At 39.4% G+C, this 23,429-nt stretch overlaps 1 protein-coding gene across 3 annotated transcripts in view; it reads left to right on the forward strand.

The window, feature by feature from the left end:
* ZSWIM6 (zinc finger SWIM-type containing 6) overlaps positions 1 to 23,429 on the forward strand; it is a 114,260-nt gene that overhangs the window by 11,944 nt on the left and 78,887 nt on the right. Inside the window, exon 1 of one of the 3 annotated variants that reach the window (XM_039379749.1) lies at positions 21,099 to 21,117. The exons of the other annotated variants lie outside the window; for them this stretch is intronic. The gene's annotated coding sequence lies outside the window, so the exon portion shown is untranslated. Of the gene's footprint in view, positions 1 to 21,098; positions 21,118 to 23,429 lie in introns of those variants that run through there. 3 annotated transcript variants of the gene reach the window in all.

Genomic DNA, 23,429 nt, shown 5'->3' on the forward strand with positions numbered 1-23,429 from the left:
GGTTGTGTCCTAAAGGTGGCATGCTAAACAAGGGCTGAAATCAATTAGTCTGTGGTCTTTGTAAATATGGGTTTAAAGCTCAAATACAGATCTGCTGTTTGTCTTCTTTCTAAGGCTGGCAACCTTAGGTTGCCTGACAAAGACTGTAAATGAACAAGACCTTAAATTCTGAGAGCAGTTATGACTATATTTCCAGCTGCAATTTAGCAAGAGTTATCATTCTTGCCCCCGCCTTATTCTGGGGAGTGGCCCTATTCCTGGTTTGCCAGCCTTGCAGCCCTAAGGAAGTTGCTGATGTGGAAGCACAGTGTGACTGTGAGCACGAGAGTTCTTCTCCAAAAGGTTGTTCCAGCAGATTTTGCTACCTCTTGTCACTCAGTGAACTCCTCCAAGGATGGACTACAAAACAGGCCTATCAAAATAATTGTTTTACGTTGTGAAATACTTGTCATGAATATGGTAAATGAAAGAACTGACTTATTTGCTGTGCCTTGGCTCATTTACTGCTCTGTTCCTCACTGTGTAACTTAAAACAGCAAATGCACGTTGCTGTGCTTATAAACTTGTATTTTGCAAAGGTTTTCTGTGATTGGCATTTGCACACTTCACCCATGGTGATGATCGCTGTGTGTTATCCACCCTGAAGTTACGTAATTGCTTTAGGCTGGCTTATATTCAGGCTGCTGTCAAAGGAATGCTGCAGTTTTCCTCAAGCTTGCAGCTTGTGCCAAGGCTTGTGGAGCTGTGTGGTGAGCCAGAGAACTGGCCTGCTTATGAATTCAGATCTTGCTGGGTGAGTTTCACCTGGTTTATTGGCCAAGAAAATGCTACTGTTGATGCAAGGGAGAGGAGATTGCAAGAGGGGGCACTGAGAAATGCAGGGCTCCTTTCTGTATCGGTCACACTCGGACTAGCCTAAAATAACCTAACTGCTGCCTGGGGAGAGGAGATGGCTGCTGTGCTTGGGAATTCACCTATGGCAAAAGGCAGCCTGTTTGTTTCAGAGACATCAGCACAGGTCTTTCCCGAGCCCAGACTGTGTGTTGGGCCATGTGAGTGAGCTGTTTTCCACATCGCTTCATCAACAGTGGGGTTTTTTTGTGTGTGTTACAAAACCTTGGCCAAGTCATGAGTACCCCTCCCACACTCCACCAGTGGTTAAAAGAAAGAGAGACAAATGTTTACTTTGAGTACAAGAAAGAGGAAAGAAATACCTAACCATTTAGTCAATTTGTGCACATTCATGTCTGTCAATATTTGCATAGCTGATGCAAAAGGTAGTTTTTGCCTTCAAAGTTCGTACATTTCCTCTTGAGGCAGTGCTGAACTTCAGCATACTTATGACTTTCAAAGTAGTTTTTCTCCTTATTATGCAGTTGTTTGGTGACCTACTAGTGTGTTCAGTGTTTATTTTCATCATAGCTATTGACTTCATTTGCTAAAGTAAGCGTTCACAGCTTTTTGCGTCACTAGACCTAATGAGCCAACATAGCTAAGAGTGAGGTGAAGTCTCTTCTTTCCTTCTTGAATTTTGATCTGTTGCCACTTAAGAGTCTCACTGGAGGCTGCAGGGTTGTGGTAGTGTAACAGAGACTTTAGTTGTCTGACATGGTCTTTTTTACTTGGTAGCATTACTTGAAAAAGAAATGATGGAGCATGACTTTCTTTCAAGAAGATTTTGAGCTGGGATTGTACAATGGGCTTGTGGGGGGGGGGAAAACTTACTACTTTTAAACTCAGTATTTTTATACGAACATCACCGAGAGTCTAAAATAGCTTTGTGATGTTCTGGTATCATTACTGCTTCTCTAACTACAACAGCAATTGAGCAAAATGTTGGTGCTTTTGTACAGCTTCTGTAGTGTGGAAGCTAAATGACAGCTACTTTGGTAAGTGAGGTGTATTTACTGAAATGATCTGTTTTCAGGACTGAAAGCCAATGTGTGATCTATTTCAGATGAACCTAACTAATGCAGAACTTAGTTTGCACATAACTGGTGGAGTTATGAAAGCCCTGTTGCACACTTCACAGTGCAGATGAGGCCATTTTTAGGGCAGAAACGGCTTCCCTTTACCATAAAGAGAAATTTCATGGAACTTCGTGTGCCTGTCTGGGAGAGGGTGTTTGGCTTTCTCAACTGCTTGCGCTGGGGGTGATCAAAGCTTAGTACTGCTTACTTTCAACAGCAGCCTGCTTCAGTGAGGAAGTATTCATCTGGGCTGCTCACATCCTAGAGCCCTTCTACAGCTCTGCCTAGACAGTTGTGGCTGTCAGAACTGTTAAAGCATTCATGAGCAAGACACCAGGTCCTGCAGTTGTACATAGCTTAAGCAGGGTACTTTACCTCTCTGGGTTGTCTCCTGCTGGAAGGAGAAGACATGCATGACCTCTAACTACTAAAGGTATCTAGATCCTTCCAGACCTCTGCAGGTGGTATTTACTGTACATGTTTATCCAGGATCCTAAATTAAATATTTTTTATTTGAGGAAAGTGAAGTTTATGTAGTCTGGAATCTTTCCTGCTCTATAGCAACACTGCTAAGAGTCTTTTAAAATTGATGTCTGCTTGTTTTAGGCTGATCACAGGTGTTTAATGTGATACTTTACAAGCTGACTATGACTTCTGCAAGCCAGGCTTGTTAAAGAAATGCCAGCTTGAACTTTTGTCTACTTAGGAGAATGGAAAGCAGTCAGGTGTATCACTCGTTCAGTTTTTATACAAATTAGTATGGTTTCATGGTTGTCTTGTTTTTGATCTCTCCACCTCTACCTCTACTTCTGCCTTGCTCTTTTGGAGATAATTACAATCAGGGGAAACTGGCTGTTCAGCACAGGGTTTTGAACTATACACAGTGCTGTTGCTCACATGAAGTTAACAAATAGGAAAAAGAACGATCCCCATGGGCGATGCAAGAGGTTCTTTAAACAGACTCAAATAAAACAAAAGTGCTCAATTTTGAAGCTTGGGTAAGTTACATTTAGCTAAGAAGCACAGTCCCAGGAAGGTTGGAGGCTTATGGGGCCTGGGTGAGGGAAGAGGAGAAGAGCAATGCTTGTAGACTTCCTTTATCTTCATTAAATTCTTAAGTTATTTCATCTACTATGGGTGGATAGGTATTCTTCAGTTTCTATATTTGCACAAATCAAAGATTGCAATTCATGTCATTCTAGAAAAAGTACTTTATGTCAAATTTTTTTTGTAACTACGTTTTGTCTTTAATATGGGGAAAACTATTTTTACCTTTCTTTATTGGACAGTCAAAAGAGGGTTAAAACCCTGGGATTTTTATGCATTGCAGTTGTGTGAGCATCCACAAATCTACCAAGTGTAAAACTTATTTAGATTAATGTTTTTTAATGTAACAGGCAGCTCAGACTGGATGTTTAATCACAACTCTGGGGTTGAGTGAAAAACAGTCTACCACCAAAATCCAGAAGGATGCACCTAGTTCTTTGCATACACTTTTGCTCACAGGTTCGGAATTTTATGGAACTGGTTCAGGAAGCCTGACTTGCACTTGCCATCCTTGCTAAAGCCCTCCAGAAGCATTACGTAAATACCCTCACAGCAGCTGGAGGTGAGAATGTTGCCTGTGGGTGCATGGCCAGAAGCTGTTGGGTGTCAACTGCTCCCTGTAATTTCCTCTCTTTGGACTTTTATCTTTTACATTCCTGATAGACAGCTGACTGCTTTCCACCAGGGGCTAAAGTCCTGTGGTTTACTTTCCAGTCACTGTTGGGAGACTGTCCACAGGGCAATTTCCTTGGAGCAATGAATGTGCCACCAGCTGTGCCTGTGCATAGTTTTTTTTGCTGCAGTAGATGTGAAGTTATACAAGGTTGTTTGACCTAGCAGAGAAGTTTAAGACTACTCTTGGATTTTAAATTTGAAGATATGAGGAAAAATTCATACTAGGTTCAGATTACTACCACTTCTAAAATTGTGTGGTTTTATCTGCTTAGGTGCTGTTGGAATTCAGGCTAGAGTTGCTGTTGGTTATGCTGTGCAGATGGTAGGTTTAGTTCATCTAGTAGTCTCCTTAAGTGTATCTATCTTTAACCATAAAACTGTGTGCAAACTCGGACTTGGGACTCCTGAAATTATTTTTAGCACACAATTACTTCTAAATGTATCCAAGAAGAACTTAGTGTGCACTGTGATTTGATAAGCTTCCATCAAGTTGAATCTGTCACAGTCAGGATGCAAGTACTGGATCTGTTCTAGCACATAATACTTTGGCAGAAACAACAGGCACAAAATTAATTAGTCTGAGGCTCTAAGAGATGTACTTTAGTAGTCTCTTCCCAAGAATAGTGCAGCACCAGATAATAAAGAAAGTAGATGATTTGTGCATAATGATTGAAACCTTGGCTATTGAGAGGCCTTAGAACATTGGTCATTTGAATCACATGTATGAAACTCGCTTTTACATAGGAGTGTCACTATTCTTGACTTAGACCATTATGAACATTTAGTAAATTGAGATATTAAAAGCAAAGCGTCGGTTTTGGAATCACTGGCATCCCGAAAAGAAGGGAAAATGTATACTGAATGATGAATTATGGTGAATATACAGGTTCACACTGTACTTCTCATTGAGTTTCATGATGGTTTAATTAATTTCTGTCTTCCTCCCCCCTCCCATGTAGTAGTGATGAGAAGGCAGTTTATTATAAAGAGACAGTTGAAACTTAAACCACCTATTTGTAAGCAGAATGTGACATTGGCCTCCATAGGTGTAATGGTTGTGAACCTTTTGAAATCCTTCAGTTCTTAATTGCCAAAAATTTGAAATGCGTTCCAGGTGACTACAAGCTTTTTCATCTTTTTGCATTCTGGTTAGTCAGAATACAATACAAAAAATTTGGTGCATCCTTATAAACCTGCTTTAATTTGGTACATACAGAGGGTGAACTGAACACAAAGGAGAAACCTCTGCTGAAGGCTGGAGTAGCTTCACTCAACCTGGTCAGTTAACAAAAAATGTATTTCCTCAGAAGAGCAGGTAGGGTATGCGTGCTGTATCTTGGTCATCATTTGAAGTTAATACCTGAAATAATATATCAAACTGGGGACTGTGCTGTAATTGGCAGGTTATTTTGGAGGGGAAAAAAACATAGCCGGTGAAAGGAATCTGTGACTTTTAACAATTTCCCTGAAAATTATTAAGTTCTTGAGCATGCCTGAAAGGTGGAATAACTTTTTCTTCTGTTGACAGCATTCAGAGTTAACATATATCTATCCTGTTAGATTTACATTGGCCCACCTAGTCCACTTAAAGCAGGAAAAAGACCTCTGAGAAAACCTTCATTAACCCTGTGTGCTGATGATGACTGCTGCTCCTCTCATTTCACAAGTAGCGGTTAGTAGGGAGATCGCCTGTTTTTGGCATTCTGAAGTTAATTACATTTATCGTGCTCTTTACACAGGCTAATTTTGAAGGCTTATAAAAATAGGTGTGTGGGGGAAGGGGGGCGAAAAAATTGTCCAGAATATATAAAAATGCTTATATGTTTTGGAGACTTTTGTCCATTGTAAACATAGAAACTACTTGCCAGCTTTTGTTTTCTGCCAGTGATAATAGGTTTTCCATACATCCACAATATTTATTGTATAAACAGCCAACAAAAGCTCAGGCTTTCAGGGGTAAGGTGAGCTGGCCTCTAGGTAGAACAAAGACCTTTGGTAGGGTAGGTGAGACCTTTGTTTTTCCTCCTGGAACACCAATGTAAAGGCAGCTGACAGCATGAGTGCAAATCGGAAACATATCTGGAAACTTAATTCCCCCAGTTGTGGTGTTACTGAAGTGCAAGGATTTATTTTTGTCTTACTGTCTTAAAGGGATGTTCATATTTAGCAAGAACAACTATGCTTTTTGGTTTGTGGGAAAAAAAAAGGTAATGCACGGAGAATAATTCTGTTAGAGGAACGGACATGCTTGCACAAGTGGTGCGATTTGTCTTGTGGTGAGGAATGACGGAGTTGCTGGGATTAAACTAGATGAAATAAATATACAAACCCTCTAGGTCCTGGAGCTTTTGGGTTTTCCTGAATTCAGCATTATGTGGAAGTGTTATGGAAATAATAATTCAAAATAAGCGACTCCTGATGTTTGTAAACCGGTATCTGATGTGCTTGCTTTTGTAATGCTCCTTCCATAGCCATGACATTGCTTATTTGCATGGGTGTTATTACTTAGAAAACCCTAAAGGAATGCTACTCACCTCCTCCATAGTTTTTCTGTGTGCCTAAACCATTACCACAAAGTCTTGACCTAGCTCTGAGACTACTTTAGCTCGAGTGTTTAGTGTATTCTGCCAGTTAACCCTCTAATTTGGCAGCAGTGCTTGCTTGGAGAGAATTTTCTTAAGGAGAAATGCACGTTCTGCTTTGAAGGGATGCCGCTACTAACATGTGTGACTGGATTGGGGGAGAGCTGTGCTGGCAGAAATCAAATCAAGTTCTCCAGGCACAAAGAAGAGGAACTTCAGTGCAACAGCATGGTAACAAGAAGGCAGCCCAACTGCACTGACAGGATAAATAGAAAGTAATATCTACCACAAATGGAAGAAGACAGTGTTGCACAATTCATGTGGTTTGTTTGCTGAGAGTAAATTGCTTTGCCTTGGAGAGCAAAACAAAAAAGTTTTTATTACAGCCTTCAAAAATTCTTGAAGAGCAAAATAGAAAAGTTTTTATCACAACTGTCATAACTGGCAACTAGATGTCTTTGTCCTTCGGTTTATAAACAGTTATGACTCTACCAGTCTAAAACAGTAAGAGAAACTACTTTCTTTTGTAATTTGAAGAATACTACTGCTTTTAAAATGTGTGCTATTGAATGCTCTGGGAGGCTTCCTGGAGAAAACTTATTCTAATTAATGAAGTTATTACACTATATTAGTTGAGGGACATTTTTTCTTGTTCAGTTTTGTGCCAGTCATAAAGTCTTAAAACTGCTGAGGTTCTAAGTTCCATGTCTTGTGTATAAAAGGCATTGAGCTTAATTACAGCAGAGTTGAGTGTTTAGGCTGCTATTACAGAGGATAGGATGCAGTGTGTTCACTGAACAATAGAAACAATAGAAAACAATTTAAAATTTGTTACAGCAACCTTTGTTCTAAACTTCTTACACTTATTTTTAAATCACTCTGATTTACAATTATTCAACTATACTGTCTGTAAAGAGCAAAAGATTGTCAGAATTTAGGATCCTTTCCTTAAAGAGCATAATAATGTATTTTTGAAAACTGCTTAGAGCAATTCACTGACATGTACGGGGTTATAAAAACACAGCATGCTCAACACTAAATGATCCAGTGTTTTGTACTATTCAGAATGTTCTTCTGTATTAATGAGAAGGTTGAGCTGATTCTTGGCATAGAAAGGTAATAGATGGCCATCACTGTTTGCCCCACCAACCCAAAAATCACCTATCTCTATTGTAGACTTAACATTCTTTTGTTTCCTTTTTTTTTTAATCTTGCTTGGGGCAAGTTCTGTCAGCTATTTAAGGCACCTTTTGCATTACGTGGAGCAGCATTCCTGGAGCTCAAGAAATCATTTTGGGTTCTGTTTGGCTAGATATTGGTATCATTAGGTTCCCTTTCCTGCTCTTCTGGCTCCCTCCCCAAATTTTTGGTTTGTACTCTGTTCTTCATCTGCTGCAAATGAAGTGGAATGAAGTTTCTTGCCCATGACCCTCATTGCTATAGTTTTTCTTATCTCATGTAATTTGAAAGCTTCACTGGGTTTTTCTTTAGTTTGATACTTAGATCAGTTCTTTTTCTTATTGTGTTTATTATGGGTTGGTTTTGAAACTCAGTACAGGTCTTAAACCTTTTTCAAGGGGGCATCTGCTGTTCTTGAAATGTAGTTCTTCCTGTGAAGAGCTGTATGCAGTAAGGGTTCTTAAAAGTTTTAGTTTACTTTTCCTTTGCAGTTTGATTGTCTCTGTAGAAACAGGGGGCTTAGTTGAATTACACTGAGTCTGTACAGTATGTCACTGGACATTCCTGCTGATAACATAGCTTTGGCTGCATCTGCAGTTGAAGAACATGAAATCTTGCAGTGCTGATGAGCCTTAAATTGAGTTTGCAAGAATTACATGCACTGTAAGGCATAGACTACTAATGTGGAACACGCTGAAAGCTGATTAAATGATTGCAGAACTTAAATCTAATTTTCAGCAAAATCAGAAATGGTTGAAGTCAGATTTCTAGGGTATTTTATACCTAAGTCTTTGCATAAGTGTATAGCACAGCAGCAGTTATACAGCTAATAGCTTTGTTCATGTTTGTATTTGTTGGCACTAAAATGTCTTTTAAAATTAAACACAACAAAAACAGGTTCTCACTGGTTTCTTTCAAGAAATTACTGCTCCATGAAGAATGAGGTGCGTAAACAAAACAACACTGCCCCTTTTGAGCTTTTCAGATCTTTCGCAGGCATTAACCACTTTTTGTGTTTGTTGGCAGTTGAATTTAAGCTTTAGAATTTTTGGAAAGTTATGAATATATCTTAACCCTATTGCCTTCTTGGGTTATGTGGTGGTGGTAGTGTGGCTGGTTTTGTTTTGTTTTGGTTTTTTTAAGTGATTAGCTGAGAATTAAAACTCTTTAGTTTTTAGGCAGAGTTAATCCTGGGAGAAAACTAGTTCTATTTCTGGGATTTTGACCTCTCAGTCAAGACTGAAGAATATTGACTGGCATGCTTATGAAACTGATAGGACAATAAATGCAAGCTCTTTAGGGATTTTTTCTGACTCCTTCCCAAGATTTCTGTCTAGTTTAAACCCATGGCCTGGCATATTGGCAAGGAAGTCACTATGATAGTAAAAAAATGCTTCCTTATGTTCAGGAGGAGCCTCCTGATTTTACTTTGGCTTGACACTGGGCATCACTGAGAAGAGTGTGGCTCAATCTTTATGCTCTCTCTTTAGGTATTTGTACAAATTGAGGTTCCCCTGAGCCTTCTCTTCTCCAGGCTGAACAGTCTCAGCACTCTCAGCCTTTTTTCCTATGTGAGGTGCTCCAGTCCCCACATCACCTTTGTGGTCCTTTGCTGGACTCTCTTCAGTATGTCCACATCTGTCTTGTAATGGGGAGCCCAGCTCTGGACACAGCACTTCAGATGTGGCCTCACAGAGGGGGAGGATCAAATGCACTGACCAGCTGGCAACACACTTCCTCCTGCAGCCCCGGATGCTACTAGCTGCCTTTGCTTCAACTAACAATTAAGAGAGCATTTTAACTTTTTCTGGTTTCAGACTATCCTTAAACCCAGACAGCAGTGAAATAAAAACACTTAAAAAGCAATCACAACTCCTCATTTGTCCTGCTTGTGTAATTGGAACGGTTTCCTTCGCAACTTTAAGAAGGGTTAGTTTTCAAGCTTGCATTTGTAACACCAGCTTTAACATCAGTCTGTTAGTGGATGGGGATTGGAGTTGGTGCTGCTTTCATTTGTGAGAAGCTACAGCATTAATTAATGAATTGTATATTCTTTTCTGTTACATATCGCTTGCTAACTACTAGTTGTAGCTGTTTCTATTATTTGCTTGGATTTATGCTTAATAGAACTTGGGTGCTTTGGTTGTCACTGACAAGACTCTTCAGGAATGAGGGTACTCATGTGAAGTTTACCTGGATTGCCTCTTTTCTCCACTTTTTGTTTCCCTGAAGTTGTTGAATAGAGCAAAGCATGGGTAAAGAGGAATTGAGGATATCTCATGGAGAAATTTTGGTTATTATATCTTCTCTTCAGCATAAAATAAGAAACCCCCAAACTGTTGCAGTATGGGGAGTTGTAATAAAAGCTGTACTCTTATTAGAAGAAGAAAGTTCTGTAGTGATTTAACCTTCCAGCTTCATTACTAGCCTCAGTTGAAATGGAAACAGTGGTGTGGGTGGAGAAAGCTATCTCTTAGGATCTGTTCCTTCTCCTTTCTTTCCTGTCATCATCTTCTGTCCACCAACAAATGTCAAGATAGCTTAACTATTCCAGAACATAAATATAGGTTATGATGAATCTCCTACAACTAGATATTACTTAAAACCAAAAATTATAGCTGCCAAATACATATGAGTGGCTACTTTCTGGACAAATAGTGAAAAATGTTTTAATGTAGAACAGAGAATGCTGTGTAAGTGAAGTAGTTTTCAAGCCAATGATTATTTGTCCTTAATAAGAATTGTATTTTTGCAGGTGCAGTTTATCACAACTAGAGAAAGTGAAAAGCAAGGAAAACAGCTGCAAAATTACATTTAAGAAGTGAAATTATTTAATGTTTCTCTTTTTTTAACAGCAAATCTTTTCTTGAAAGTGGTCTAAGAGTCTCTCCATTTCCACAGTCTATGACTTTTCCATGTACAGTAAGACTTTTAGAATAAGTATTTTCATGCGGGTGACAGGGTAACTAAATAGCAAGTGTATACTAGTGACTTTTCTTTAGGAAAGGAAAAAAAAGTTGGCTTTTCTGTTTGGAGTTCAGGCCAGAAGCTAGCTTTCAAATGGAGTGGTAGACAACTGTTCTATGCTCCTCTCTGTTCTTCATTCCATGCTGTTTGAAAAGTCAGTTGTGTTTGCAGAAGATAAGTAATGCAGGAGGGATTAAAAAAAAAATGAAACCAGCTTTATTTCCCAAAGCTTAGGTATGGTGTCTGCTATTGTTTCTATTGCAATTGTAATAAACAGCTTTTTTATCTTTGTCTTTTGATTATGCCTGAGAAGTACATGTAGGTTATGTTTTAGAAGGTTGTTGTATGGTTGAAAGTCTGGAAAGTAGGTGATAAAATAGATGCAGATACAGATACCACCTTGCAGTCAAAGTCTTAGCCCATACTCTCAGAAGAAAATTTGTTGTGCAGCAATGATAGAGCATCATAGATGTTTGCAGGTAATTCCTCCTAAATAAAACAAAAAGAAAGAAGTAAGAATATGTTCTGGAAACAAGTAAGCAATACATTTTGACTTTTAACTTCAGTTTATGTGGTTGAGCCTGTCTCAGAAATCCAATATATGCAGATTCTCACGGTCTAAAATGGTCTTTCTTTTGGGGAATTTAGGCCTAATTTCCTACTTCCTGTCCCAACAATGAAGACCTACTTATGTCTTTGAACCTTTGTTGGAAAGCCTCAAGCATGTTACACCTTTATCTCTGGATATGTAAGGATGCAGTCATAGCCACAACCTAATTGTCAAATACTCACTACTTGTTGGTGTATTCATTAGGTGGACCTGAACTGACTTGAAATCTGTAAAGCTGTAGCCTTTCTATGTAGTCTTGAAGACCTCTTGAGTGGGTGAACATAAACATTCAGGAAAAGGTCATGCTAGAGATTATATCGCTGACTTGAAGTGTTTTGTTTAGAATACATCACAGAATGTAACTTACTGTTGCTTTTAAGAGGATGTTAGAATTTTTCTAAGTTACAGAAATAGACACTGTTGACCTTGAATGTAATACAGAGAATTCATGGTATTTAAAGATAAGTTCATACATTGTGTAATGGATCACTCTCCAAGATGTGTAACTAGGTAAAAATGTAAAACGTTGAGTATCATACCAGACATAGGAAAGTATCTGAAATACAGCAGAGGACTCATTATGTTAGTGACAAGTGAACTTTGTTCATTCATGTTTCCCCTATGCCATGAACATGTTTAACAAAGTATTCATTTCACCAGTCCCATCAATACAAAAGTTATGATTTCAATTCAGTCATCAAAATTGTTAATATCTGAGTACAAGACAGAGTAGATTTGATTCTTTCAAGCAAGATTTAATTTGGGGGAGTTTGGAGTTCTGGAAGTGCACAGTGAAGTGGAATAGTAATGGAATTTAGGGACTGAAGAGCATCTTAATGGGTTTGAATTTCAATACGTAAGCAAATGAGGCAAATGGATATTTTCAATCCAAAAGGCAAAGTTATTTGGGGTCTAAGCAACTTGGTATGGTAGGGCTGCTTGTGCAAGTATGTGGGTAGGGTTTTTGTTTTGGTTTATTTTCCGGTTGGGTTTTTTTGTGGTTTTTTTTTTACCCTGACTGGGACATTACCAAGTGATAAAATTCATCTTGGCTCCTTCTTTTCCAGTCCTCTGCCTCTACAGGACACTATTGCTGGCACCAGAGAGCAGTATAATTGAGACTATATTGTGGTGTTTCAGACTTTCTTTAAAGTTCTGTACACTTCACACAGTTTTCTGACCTGTTTTGTCAAGATGACAGTGACAGAAGAGTTCTCATCAGAAGGTGTAAGTAGGCAAATCAGTCTGTTTGCTCTGGCTGAATGTGCTTGAGGTCATTTCTCTGTAATTAAGAGTGGCAGGGTGAGCTGACCTCTTGTTTTTTCCTAAAATTTTTGGAATGCATTGTAGAGCTCTGTGAGGCTCAGGCTTTGGTGAGCAGATGTGCTACCATTTGGCCAGAGCAGAAAACCTGTCTTTATTTCAGTGTCTTTAGGTTAAGAAGGTGTTATTTTGTTCATAGATTAGGCCATATTTCATGAGGCAACTAGGATGAAGCCGTATTTCCTTCTCAGTTCTCTCATTTTGCACAGAGCCAGTGAAGCAGCAGGAGAAACTTATTTGTGTACATCAGTAGATTCTAGCTAACACATTTCATTTGACAGGGAAGTGACACTCTTGTTCTTGCCAGCCTCATTCTAGAGGGAGAAGATAATGTAACTTAGAGAAGTATTTTCCAACTTAGATGTTACTGCAACCAAATCTGTCACAGCAGTTAGTTAAATATTTTGGTCTCACCTGTAAACCATTCATGTCTTTGCCTTCTACAGTAATTACTAAACTTGTCCCTTCAATCAAAAGCCCTGGAACATGAGACATGGAGCGGATTCTTAGGAGGAGTTTTGGCATAGCTTTGGCTTAGTTGTTATAATTTATGCCCTTGCATAGTGACTTAAGTATGATATCAGGTTTTCAGATAAAATCTGAGGTAACCACCACTGCCTAATTAAAAGACTTGAAAGGCTGCTCTAAGTAAAAGTACTTTTAAAAGGTTGCATTCCCTGAAGTAACAGCAATGAGGGTTTGAAGCAGAGAATTGTCCTTCAGAAATATCTTAGTTTAGGAGGAACAAGAAGGAAATTCTGTGTAAATGTTGTTTGTATTTCATTGTTACTAAATTCTTTGTATTTAGAACATAGGAGACTTTTCTCCAACAAAGTTGGCCATTCTGAGTGAGCAGGTACTCCCTGAGGACCATTTTTTTTGCCTAAAGATCTTTGGAGAAGATGATATACAAGGCTGGCTTGGTTTTTATGTCTCAATTTTGCAAGTTTCTGATGGTTTATCTGTTGGGGAGCTTCAGGGGGCTTCCCTACAGAAGCTGTTCTGAGGCTACCAAGAAGTTAGGTAGTCTAACTAGTCTAACTAACCTAGTCTGCTTTGACCTTCACCCTTATCTTCTCAGGGGGACTGCACCTTTACAAAGGCAGTGTGGATGAAACTCCTTGAGACCTCAATACTTCGCTTGGACAGTCCTTTTTGTTATTTACATCCTGTCCTTAACTTGGGAACAAAATCATTTAATGTATCAGGATACAAATTACACCCTCCCCTGCCTCCCTCCCCTCCCAGCATTCTGTAAATACAGATAGAATTGAAGGCTTTGTTACTTTCTGAACATGACTACTGTAGGTGGTGGTGTTGCTATGATGACATCCTGCAAGTTATGCATTTTACTGGTGTCCCTTTTTTTTTTCCTGTAATGGTAGCTTTTATTGGATAGTAACTGTTACCCACATTTTTAGCATTTTTTTGGGTGGCTTTGAGTCACTAATGCCTCTTAATTTTGTCCTATGGATATTACATGTCAATTTTTCAATGCACTTGGCAATCCTGTTTCTTCCTTTTATTTTGTTTTACCTAGCAATGTCATTGTTTCAAAAACTGGCTTTTCTTTTCTGTATTGGTCCTATTTTTTCTGAACCATTAGCATGTCAGTAAGAAGGGTGATTGCTCAGAAGCATCTGTTTTAAACAGGTGATTGTGTAGCAGCTTATGAGCTGTGTTTAAGTATCTGAAATTCATTCTTTGATTTCTGTTGTTTGATACACAATTTTAGGACTGTATTGCTGGAGCATAATATATTGTCATTGTATTTTTATGTTTTGTTTGAACCTTGTGATGATGCTTTTTCAGTTGCTAGTTGCAATTCTGATTAGCCGATGATGATGCTTCCTTACAGGTTGTTGCATTTTATCATGAACACTATATTGTAGGCAGAAAAATACTAGAAAGTTTGTAGTTTGAACTAGAGCAGCTCTTTTTAAGGTCTGGAAGATACCACAATAAACTCCAGCATGTTGCATGAGTGGGGTTTGTGTCTCTTGTAGATGCCTGACATTTCAAGAAAACAGGTTTAACCCTTGTTAGAGGTTTGCAAAACTGTCCTGAGAGTAATTAGGAGTATATACCCTGAACCATGTTGTAATGAAACACAGGGGTTGGAACTTGATGTCTTTCACTTGAAATTACAAGTGTATTCTGTGTATTCAGAATGCTTGTAGAAGTACTTCATGAGTGGTGTGCTGTGGTGTCTCTTGTTAGCTGAAGGTAGTGGTGAGAATAAAAAGTGTTCGGGGCAGATGTTTTCGTGTCAGGTGAGTAATTTACTGACATGTAGGTTCTGGGCTTTTTACAGTTTCAAAATGCAATAGGGAGAGAACAAATGTTACTGGGGGGTGTGTGTTCACCTGCTGTCTCTGTATGGTAACTTGCATTATAGGTTTAGCTAGTTTTACGTTGTAATTTACTTTTTAAACTAGTAAAAGCTTTTTTTAAAATAATTGCTAAGATGTGTTAAATGTTTGCAAGCGCACTTTATCATGTGCTGTGGGAACTCTGTATATACTTATGTATAACTTAGGCTTATGATGGTTTCACATACATTTCTTGCACTGTCAGTATAAGCTGGAGTAACTTTCAGCTGCTTTCTTCTGCCTTCGTGATGCATCTTTACTTGTGCCAGCAGAATGGTTTTGGTTTGGGGTTTTGTTTGAGGGTTTTTGGGTGGTTTTTTTTTTTTTTTTTTTTTTTTTTTTTGGTTTTTTGTTTGTTTTTAATTGTTTTGTTTTGGTTTGGTTTTTGGTTTGTATTTTTTGTTGTTTTTGTTTTTGGTATGTGGCCCGGTATAGTGATATGGATCAGGGAACTTAACCAGTGAAAGATGGTGAGGTTTTTATCTTTTTATTTGGGTGAGTGTTTTTTCCCTCCTAGCTGGGTCCATTTCTTGATCAGTTGAGTATATAATACCATAGAGAGGAGTTTTGGTAAAACTTGATAGGACAGAGTAGGGGGCAAAAATGAATGTCAGTGACTGATGCAGTCTTCTACAGCTTCTGCCACTTCCCTAATGCTGAAAGTAACTTAGATGAGGTCATGCCTGCGGGTGTGTTAGACTGAGGTACTACGTATTTCCTAATCCTTAACCATTAATGACATACTTTATTACCTTAATTCTCCCAATCTGTGCTTATGCTAAGTCTTTGTCCAAGGAAGAGCGTGGGTCCCGTTTGTTTGTGGCTTACCTAGTTTCTCCTACCAAGCTCTGAAATTACACTAGACCTAGCTGATGACGTTTTTCCAAAAAACAAGATGGAAGGAGGAAAAAATAACCATCCCCTGCCACCCAAAACTAAGAGGAAGAATAAAAATACCTGACAACCAAGTGTCCCTTTCCTTCAGGTGGCTCTTTCAAGGATATAGTTTACCTGATGTAGTTCTGCATGTAAAAAAAGACCATGTAAAAGCTTAGTACACAAGTGTCTTCCTATTCTTGTATTTTGCTTGTTGAAAAAAAAAAAGGAATGTATAGTGCTGAAATATATTCAAGTTGGCTAAGAAAAATGGAAGGAGAGTTGTTTGTTCCTTCTGCAGCATCAGTCACTCAGGTCCTTGCTGTAGAGTTCATGATACTGAAACTCTAAGCCTGATACTCAAAGCTTTGTTGATACACCATAGCATGTGCTTGAAAACACTCAATATCTCTGCACTTAACTATCCATTGCAGTACAAACTGTAAAGGTGGGAAAAGGACAAACTATGGTTGTTTGAAACTCCCTTTTTTAGGCCTCCTATGAATGAAAATTGGGTTTGTAGATAGGACCAAGAATGAGATCTTTTTAAACTGCAGAGCTCACAGAAGAAAACTATGTCTTAGACTGCAATAATGAAATGCAAGACTTCAGTTTGTTCTTAAGTAGACCTTGTGAAGAGTTGCCAGCTTTAAAAAGGGTGCAGTTTAGCACTGGAGTTTGTCTTAAAAATATTTGCAAGGCTAGTAATTTATATTTAACTGCAATAAAAATAGAAGGTGTTTATTCATTTTAAGAGCTGCCTTGGCTTTTCTCATGAAATGGAGATTTTTAAGTTGAACTGTCCTTTTGCTTCCCTTTGCTTCCTTGTTCATGTGCTTTTAGAAAAGGTTTTAGCCTCTCTGGATTTTCTCTTCACTGTTAGAAGCTTTTTATAATCGTTCTTATCTGCCTTACAAAAAATAAAATGTTTAGACTTTAAAAAATCACTATCTTTGGCTCAGAGTAGAGGAGATGTCAGTAGATGACTGAAGGACCTTTTCAGAGCTTGTATATGCTGCCACCCCAGTACTTCCTATTCACCTCTGCCCTTACCCACCTGTACTGTATTCTGCAATGTTTATTATTTTGTCCTCTTTGTGCAAGATCCTGTGTAAACTTATGTTACCAGTCAGCCCTAGTTCTATAAAGTTTATTCTTAAATTATGATGCAAAAAGGTGTAGGAAAAAGGGGGAAAAAAACCACAACAGGGAACGGAAAGAGTGAATGAGAAAGATGTGAACACATGGGTTCTTTCAGAGGCTAAATAGGTGTCATGTAATTGGCGACTAAAGTGTTCAAAAATCATTACTAACATCTTTTCAAATCAAAAGGCTTAAGAAATAATTATAAAAAACTTTAGAAGATAATTTTGAAATTCCATAGTTATTTGCTTCTTGTAGTGCTTTAGGTGTTTGTAGTTTTCAAACTGTCCTTTGCAGCTAAAAAGAGAAGCTTAAAAGAAATCTAACGGGTGAAAGGCAGACACAAATAAAACTTTACTGTTTTGAATAAGAGAAACCAAATAGCAAGTTGAAAAACCATGAGAAATTTAGTATTGTGATTATTCTAGGAAGATTTTTGAAGATAACAGCTGCTGCCCATGCTAATATCAAGATGTTCAGTTTTTTCAAATGGTGAGCTAGTAGTGAAATACAAATGTGGTGATACTAAATGCTGCTAGGATCAGTCATTATCCTGTTTTCAAATCCCAGAGAGGGATTTGAACATGATGTGGTTGGCTTCTCTGCTGATGACCTTTTTTGAGGAGTACTGAGATAACTGAAATGGTAATATAACCATCCAAAGGACATCATTCTCTGATAGCATTACATGGAATCACCATGAGAAATTGTTATAAACATTGTGGAAAATTTAAGCCTAAATTTAAAATGTCTGTCCACTGCTACATCTGATAGTAATTGTTATTTCAATTTTGTAACATACTCTAGTGACTAAAAAGCAGATATACTAATTGTTTCTCAGCTTTATGTTTTATCAGCAAAGATGATTTAGGGGCACTGATGGAACAGAAAAAACAGAGGAGGCTCACGGGGAGATATTTTTCAAAGTTCATACAAGTACCACAAACGAAAACCTCAAACTACAAAGGTAGAAGCTCAGTAACTGAAATCCCTTCAACACTGCTGTCACTCACCCAGTGGAACATTTCTATCGGTTTTTGGAACTGGCATTGTTAGGAGGATTTCAGGAAGATTACTGCCTCAGTAAATCCATGAATTGTATACTGCAATGGTAGAATAGATCAGATACAGCAACAGATCCTTTCCAACTCAATTATCTATTAAATGTAAAAGAAGTACAGAGATCATATGTTTAAAGCAGAGACCAAATTTGTAACCGTCAAGAAACCTAAAAGTCATGGCCCCCACAGAAGGTATTAAGTTACCCCCTAGTGTGCTTGAGTTTTTCGTGTTGCTATATGTGTTGATAAAATCTTGCCTTAAAATATGTTGTGGTAGTTATAGTAGCTATGGGGAACTTTTTATTCAAATAAATGCTCTGGTGCTTTGAAGGCATTGAACTGATTTATTCTATGCATTTAGATACTGGTGTCAGTTATGCATTCAGATAAAATACTTTTGCTTGTTATAGTTAACTCCTTAATTTGTCCAGCTCGCCATATCATGCAACCTGGGCAAGATTTATAAAACTTAACATGAAAGGAGCTGTAGAAGTGTTAGGTATTTCTTAATATTTGAAGTCCTTCATGGTATCCATTAAAATTGTGCATGCCACATGTGTGGCAGTCTAATAACATTGTAAAGTTTATGCTCTATTTTGATGACTGGAGCTTCTACACTACCTAAGAGTGATGATTGCAGAAGACTGGAAAAGGGACTCATCTTGAAACCATGCTTTAAAGACTGAATGGAGAAAGTGTGAGAGAAGAGACATGCTTTTTTTTTTTACCCATCCTACCTGCTCACTCAATTTAGGAACACAGGTTTATGCTATGATCTCTTTCAAATTAAAATGTAGCATGAAAATATTTCATTACAGAAGTCAAAGCTTGTTTGTTTTGCTTTAAACTGTCCCTGAGCAATGTCCTGTTCTAAGGAACACTAGATGTGATGGTTGTCTCCCTGTTCTGTTTTCTTTAAGTGGGGAACTTTAAAAATCAGAACTTGTTTTTCCGACTAAGAATGTGAACATCCATTTTAGGAAATCTAGTTTGTCATGTAAAAAAAATGTAACTGTAAACTTAGGAGTCCTTGCCAATGCTGTACTTGCCCCTCTTCAGGAAGTACATAGATTTTTATTTTCCCCTTCAAATTTGAGTTATCTGACATGGTTACAGGAATATCATTACTTATGTTGTAAATGATAGTGGGGAGCTGGAAACAGCCGATCTAAACTAAACATCTGTAAAAAGCTTTCCTGTTTTTTGTATACAATTTTCAGTGACAGTTGTACCTTGCCAGCAGTCTACTTGCTAGCTGAATTAAAAATTATCTCTAGTTTTACTGACAGATTATTTGATTCAGGCTTGCAGTATATGTAATGCTGTGGTACTGAGATGATGTTGACACTCAGAAGGAGGAACTTTATATAGGGTGACTGCTTTTTTAAGATGAGTGCCCCTTGCTGGATAAGGCAGCATGTACTGGATAGATATTCACTTAAAAGGGCAATAGAAAAGTGGTTTTGCATGGCATGCACTCTAAAAACCAGAGCTTAACTTGATTCATGTAGAATAGGGATCTGTGATGAGAGAACACGACAGTATAGCAGATCTGTGAGTGCTTAATCTGGGAATTGTTGCATGCTGTTGGTGACACTTGTGCCTGTCAGTGTTAAACTCGTTTGAGCTGTTGTGTTTAACTTCTTAAAAACCTCTTTTGAAAAAGAGGTTCAGGGATAGTGAGACTTACTGCTGTGCTTGTGATTATTCTTGGTCTTACTTTCAAAACAACTGGTATGTGTTTGGAGGGGGAGTTGGAGCATCTGTTCCATAGCTGTAACAGAACTGCAGTCTGGGAGCAGAAGTCTAAAAATGGGTTGTCATGTTCAGAGAGTCACAAAACATCATGGGTGGAGTGCTGGGAAAGAATTTACTATGCTGCACTGTCTACACAGGTCTGGAATAGGAAACCTTTCAAAAGTAGCAGGGCTATGTGAATGCAATGTGGAAACTGAAGTGTTGTGACCTTCAGAAAGCTTCTTTCATTTTCCTCAGATTTTTAGAAGTTATTGGAAAGCATTTGTATAGAAGATGTAGCAGGCTGTAACCACAGCTATTCTTAGCCTCCTCTCCACGTCTAGTTTTAGATGTGCTCGTTCTGAGCCCTCTCTGAGGGCACCTGGGCGTGACCAGTGCATCCTCCACACTCGCCCTGTGCCAAGCCCCAGTGCAGAGTCAGCAGTGCTCTTGCCTGTTCTGTGCTCGTATGCGTCGACCTCTGCGAACGGTGGCACCTTCAGGCTTCATGTATAAGTATCATATATGAAAATGTGATTAAAATCAGAGCTGCTGTTTCGTGCCTTGCTGTCAGAACGCGAACTTGGGTTGAACTCGGGAGGAAATTAGGGCTGTGTTCCTGCCCAGTTTGCATCTGCTGGGCCGTGCTGGGGCTTGCTCCTCACATTGCAACCGGCAGTCCTGGGCGAACGGGACGGTGACTCCCTGGTCGGTGCAGCGTCCCGGTCCGTGTCCCGGCGTGCCGGCGGAGCGCGGCCACGGCCCCGGTGCCGCAGGAGTTAAAGGCGGCCGGGCCGCGGCGTTGTGCAAAGCCGTGCAGCGAAAAGGAAGTGCATTGCAAAATGCTGAGCTCAGTAACCTGGCTCCCGGCCAAGCCCGCTCTTCCCTCGCCACAGCTGAGGGCTCCGTGAGCGAGCGAGTTCCCTCCCAGCCGCGGCCCGTGGAGCTGTTCAGGAATGCCGCCGCCTGACGTCAGGGAGTCGAGCCCGGGGACAGGCGGGCAGGCCGCGCCCCGGCGCCCGCTCCTCCGCGAGATTCCCGCCCGGCCTGCAGGAGGAAGGCGAAGTTGCTGTTCACTGGGAAAAAGCAAGTGGCACACACACGCACCGCCGCCCCGGCGCTTTTGTATTTCGTGTTCGGTGCTGCAGGCGAGTCCGTGGAGAGCTCTGAGCTCTCGAGGTCACAGGGCTAGAGGGTTTTGAGGGGCGGGGTATGCCCGCCGCCGCCGGAGCTCCTGCCCTGCCCTGCTGTCCGTCGGGTGACAGAAGCGCCGCAGCAGTAAGGCACCATGGTGCCATCACAACCCCATGTTTCTTGAGTTATGGGAAAGGTTATGTAGGAAGGTATTTGGAGGGTGGCAAAGTGTTTAGCTTTCCGTTAGAAATTAGTAAAATTATGTTGGATTTGATTGCCTTCTGGGTGATTTTCCTTCAGCTCTTTAATTGGGTTCAGGGCAGATCTGTGCTTCTGGATTATTATGAAACAAATGCCGAAAATTATTATGTCTGGAAAGTATCCAGGCTGTTGAAGAGTGACAGAAAGCATGTTTCACTATCACCCTTACTGGCAATAGAGGTAAGTGGAACATTACTTAAATATTTCCCTTTTAAAATGGATTTTGGGAAACATGTTGATTGCAGAGACTTCTCGGCTGCCTCGATTCTTGCTAAGCAGATCCAGGCAACTTCTTTGGCTGCTCTCTTGGTCTTTTAATTCAGTTTTTTTGGGCCTACCTTTCCTTCTATAACCAGTCTTGTTACTTGTAGTCTTTACTATTAAAATCTGCAAAAGTTATGGGGCAGTGTTTATCATTACAGGTCTCTGGTCAGTGTGCACTTGTTGAAGCGGTCTAATGCTGTTGTAAATTAGAGGTAAAGGCTGCAAGACTCCATTCAGAATTTAAATATAAATACATGATGGACTTTTCTAACTAATAGTTCTGTGAAGGAGAGGTGAAGTGGAAAAAAAACCTCAAGAGAAGCCCATTTTTCTTTCCTCTCCTGCTTTTCCTGTTCTGTTAATGATATTGCAGATATAGGTGGCATACCTGTTCCTAGTAGTGAGGAAGACAAATGAGATGACGGTCAGCAGACTGGAGATAAAAATTTTTGAAACTGTTAAAAAAAAATGTTTGTGCAAGGCAGGTCTAGTTCATGAAATTCATTGTCAGATGGTGTTGGGGCCAAGTCTTAACTAGACCCAAAAAAGACCAGAAATACTAGTATGGAAAAGACCTTTTAAAATTTGAGACATCATCTAGTCAGTGGTTGAGGCTTTAGGAGTCAGAAGTAGTAAATTTTTTCTGTCCTGCTGATGTGCTGCATGACTCTGGGTGAGTCACTCTTATGTATATTGCTTTCTCCACTGTCCTTTTCCTGTCTTGTCTGTTGGAGATTATTAAATTTCGTGAGTGCTGCTGGACAGTGCATACCACAGTGGTGCCTCAAGTTCTGTCTGGGGCATCTGCACAGTAGTAATACTTTAGTGTGACTACTAGGAAGCCTCTGGGTTGCCTCTGTGAATCAGACTAATTTACACCTCTCATTCCAGCAAGCAAATCTGGGATTTCCTCTTGAGCTATAAAATGACTAAGTCTAGTTAAATGCAGCATAAACCATATAAAACAGAAGTTTGGAGCTTTCAAACTTTCTAAATATTGTAGGCTATTTAACAGAAATTGCCTACACTGGGTTTGAGTCATGGAAAGAACAGGCACCACATAAAGCTTAACATTTACTTCTCAAATTCACTGTCAGAGGTTTAATTTGATGTATGGAGATGGATTTTACTAGAATATCTACCTAAGCATGATTTTTTTTAAAAAAAATTAGATCTATGAATTAACACAACAGAAACCATGTTGGTTGTATAGTTGGTTTTCATTGGTGTTATGCTATATGTGTTCCTCATCTTTCAGATTTCACTTCTCCTAAAGCCTGTTTTTATGTTCAGTTATATTCCTTGCTTAAGTACCTCGAAGTTCCTTGTCATCCTGACTCAAAGTGAACTTAGAAGCAGTTGAGAGAGAGAGGCCCTTGTCCTTTAAATAAGGGAAGTGAATCCAGTAATGTATTCACTAAGAAGTCCTGTGGAGCACAGCATTTACTGTAACTCTGAAAAAATGCCCAACCAACCAAACACAAACAAACCAGTGAAACCAACCAACCAAAAACCGAAAGTATAGAGCAGCACTGGTGCCCGAGTGGCACATGTTTTTCCGTTATTGCTCTACTGGCTGATGGTCCTGTCTTGTGCAGGCTCTTGTCCATCCATCCTGATGCAGTATTAACAATTTAGCACAATGTTAATGTAACTGTGCAGGAAGAAAACAGCAAAAGGCTTCTTAAAAAGCTAAAACAATGTAGTACCAACCCCTTTGCTATTACAGCTGTTGTGTCCCTCTGATAATTGGCAGAGAAGAATAGTCAAGAGATCAAACTCCCATGTATGTACTAGCTGCTTTCCCAGGATGATTCTCATTTCTGTGACAGTGTATTAAGTGCCATGTTGGGTTTTTTACCTGTGTCAGCTACTTTGGCAAAGGAGTGCTTGGGCTAAATTTGTGTCCTTGTTTTAAGTTTTAATAACTGAAGAAATTTGAAACACAGCATGTTCTTGCCTCACTTCTTTTTCAGAGGCATACACATGCAACTTCTACAGAAACTACTTTAGCAAGGGCTCTGATTAAGACACCACTTCTTGTTCCCCTCCTTTCCCCCACTAGGTCTTTGGGGACATCCCATCTGGTGAACTTATCATAGGTTGAGATTGGCCCCCCTCTGAGAGTCTGGGGGCTCAGAGGTGACTGAGTGCCAGGGCAGTGTTCCCTGGAGAGCCAATCACTGTCCATGTTGTTCGCTTCTGCTCAAAAATCATATATCACAGCA

The sequence above is a fragment of the Pipra filicauda genome, unplaced genomic scaffold (assembly GCF_003945595.2).
Source record: "Pipra filicauda isolate LSUMZ 115617 unplaced genomic scaffold, ASM394559v2 scaffold174_size2080704_pilon, whole genome shotgun sequence".
NCBI lineage: Eukaryota > Metazoa > Chordata > Aves > Passeriformes > Pipridae > Pipra > Pipra filicauda.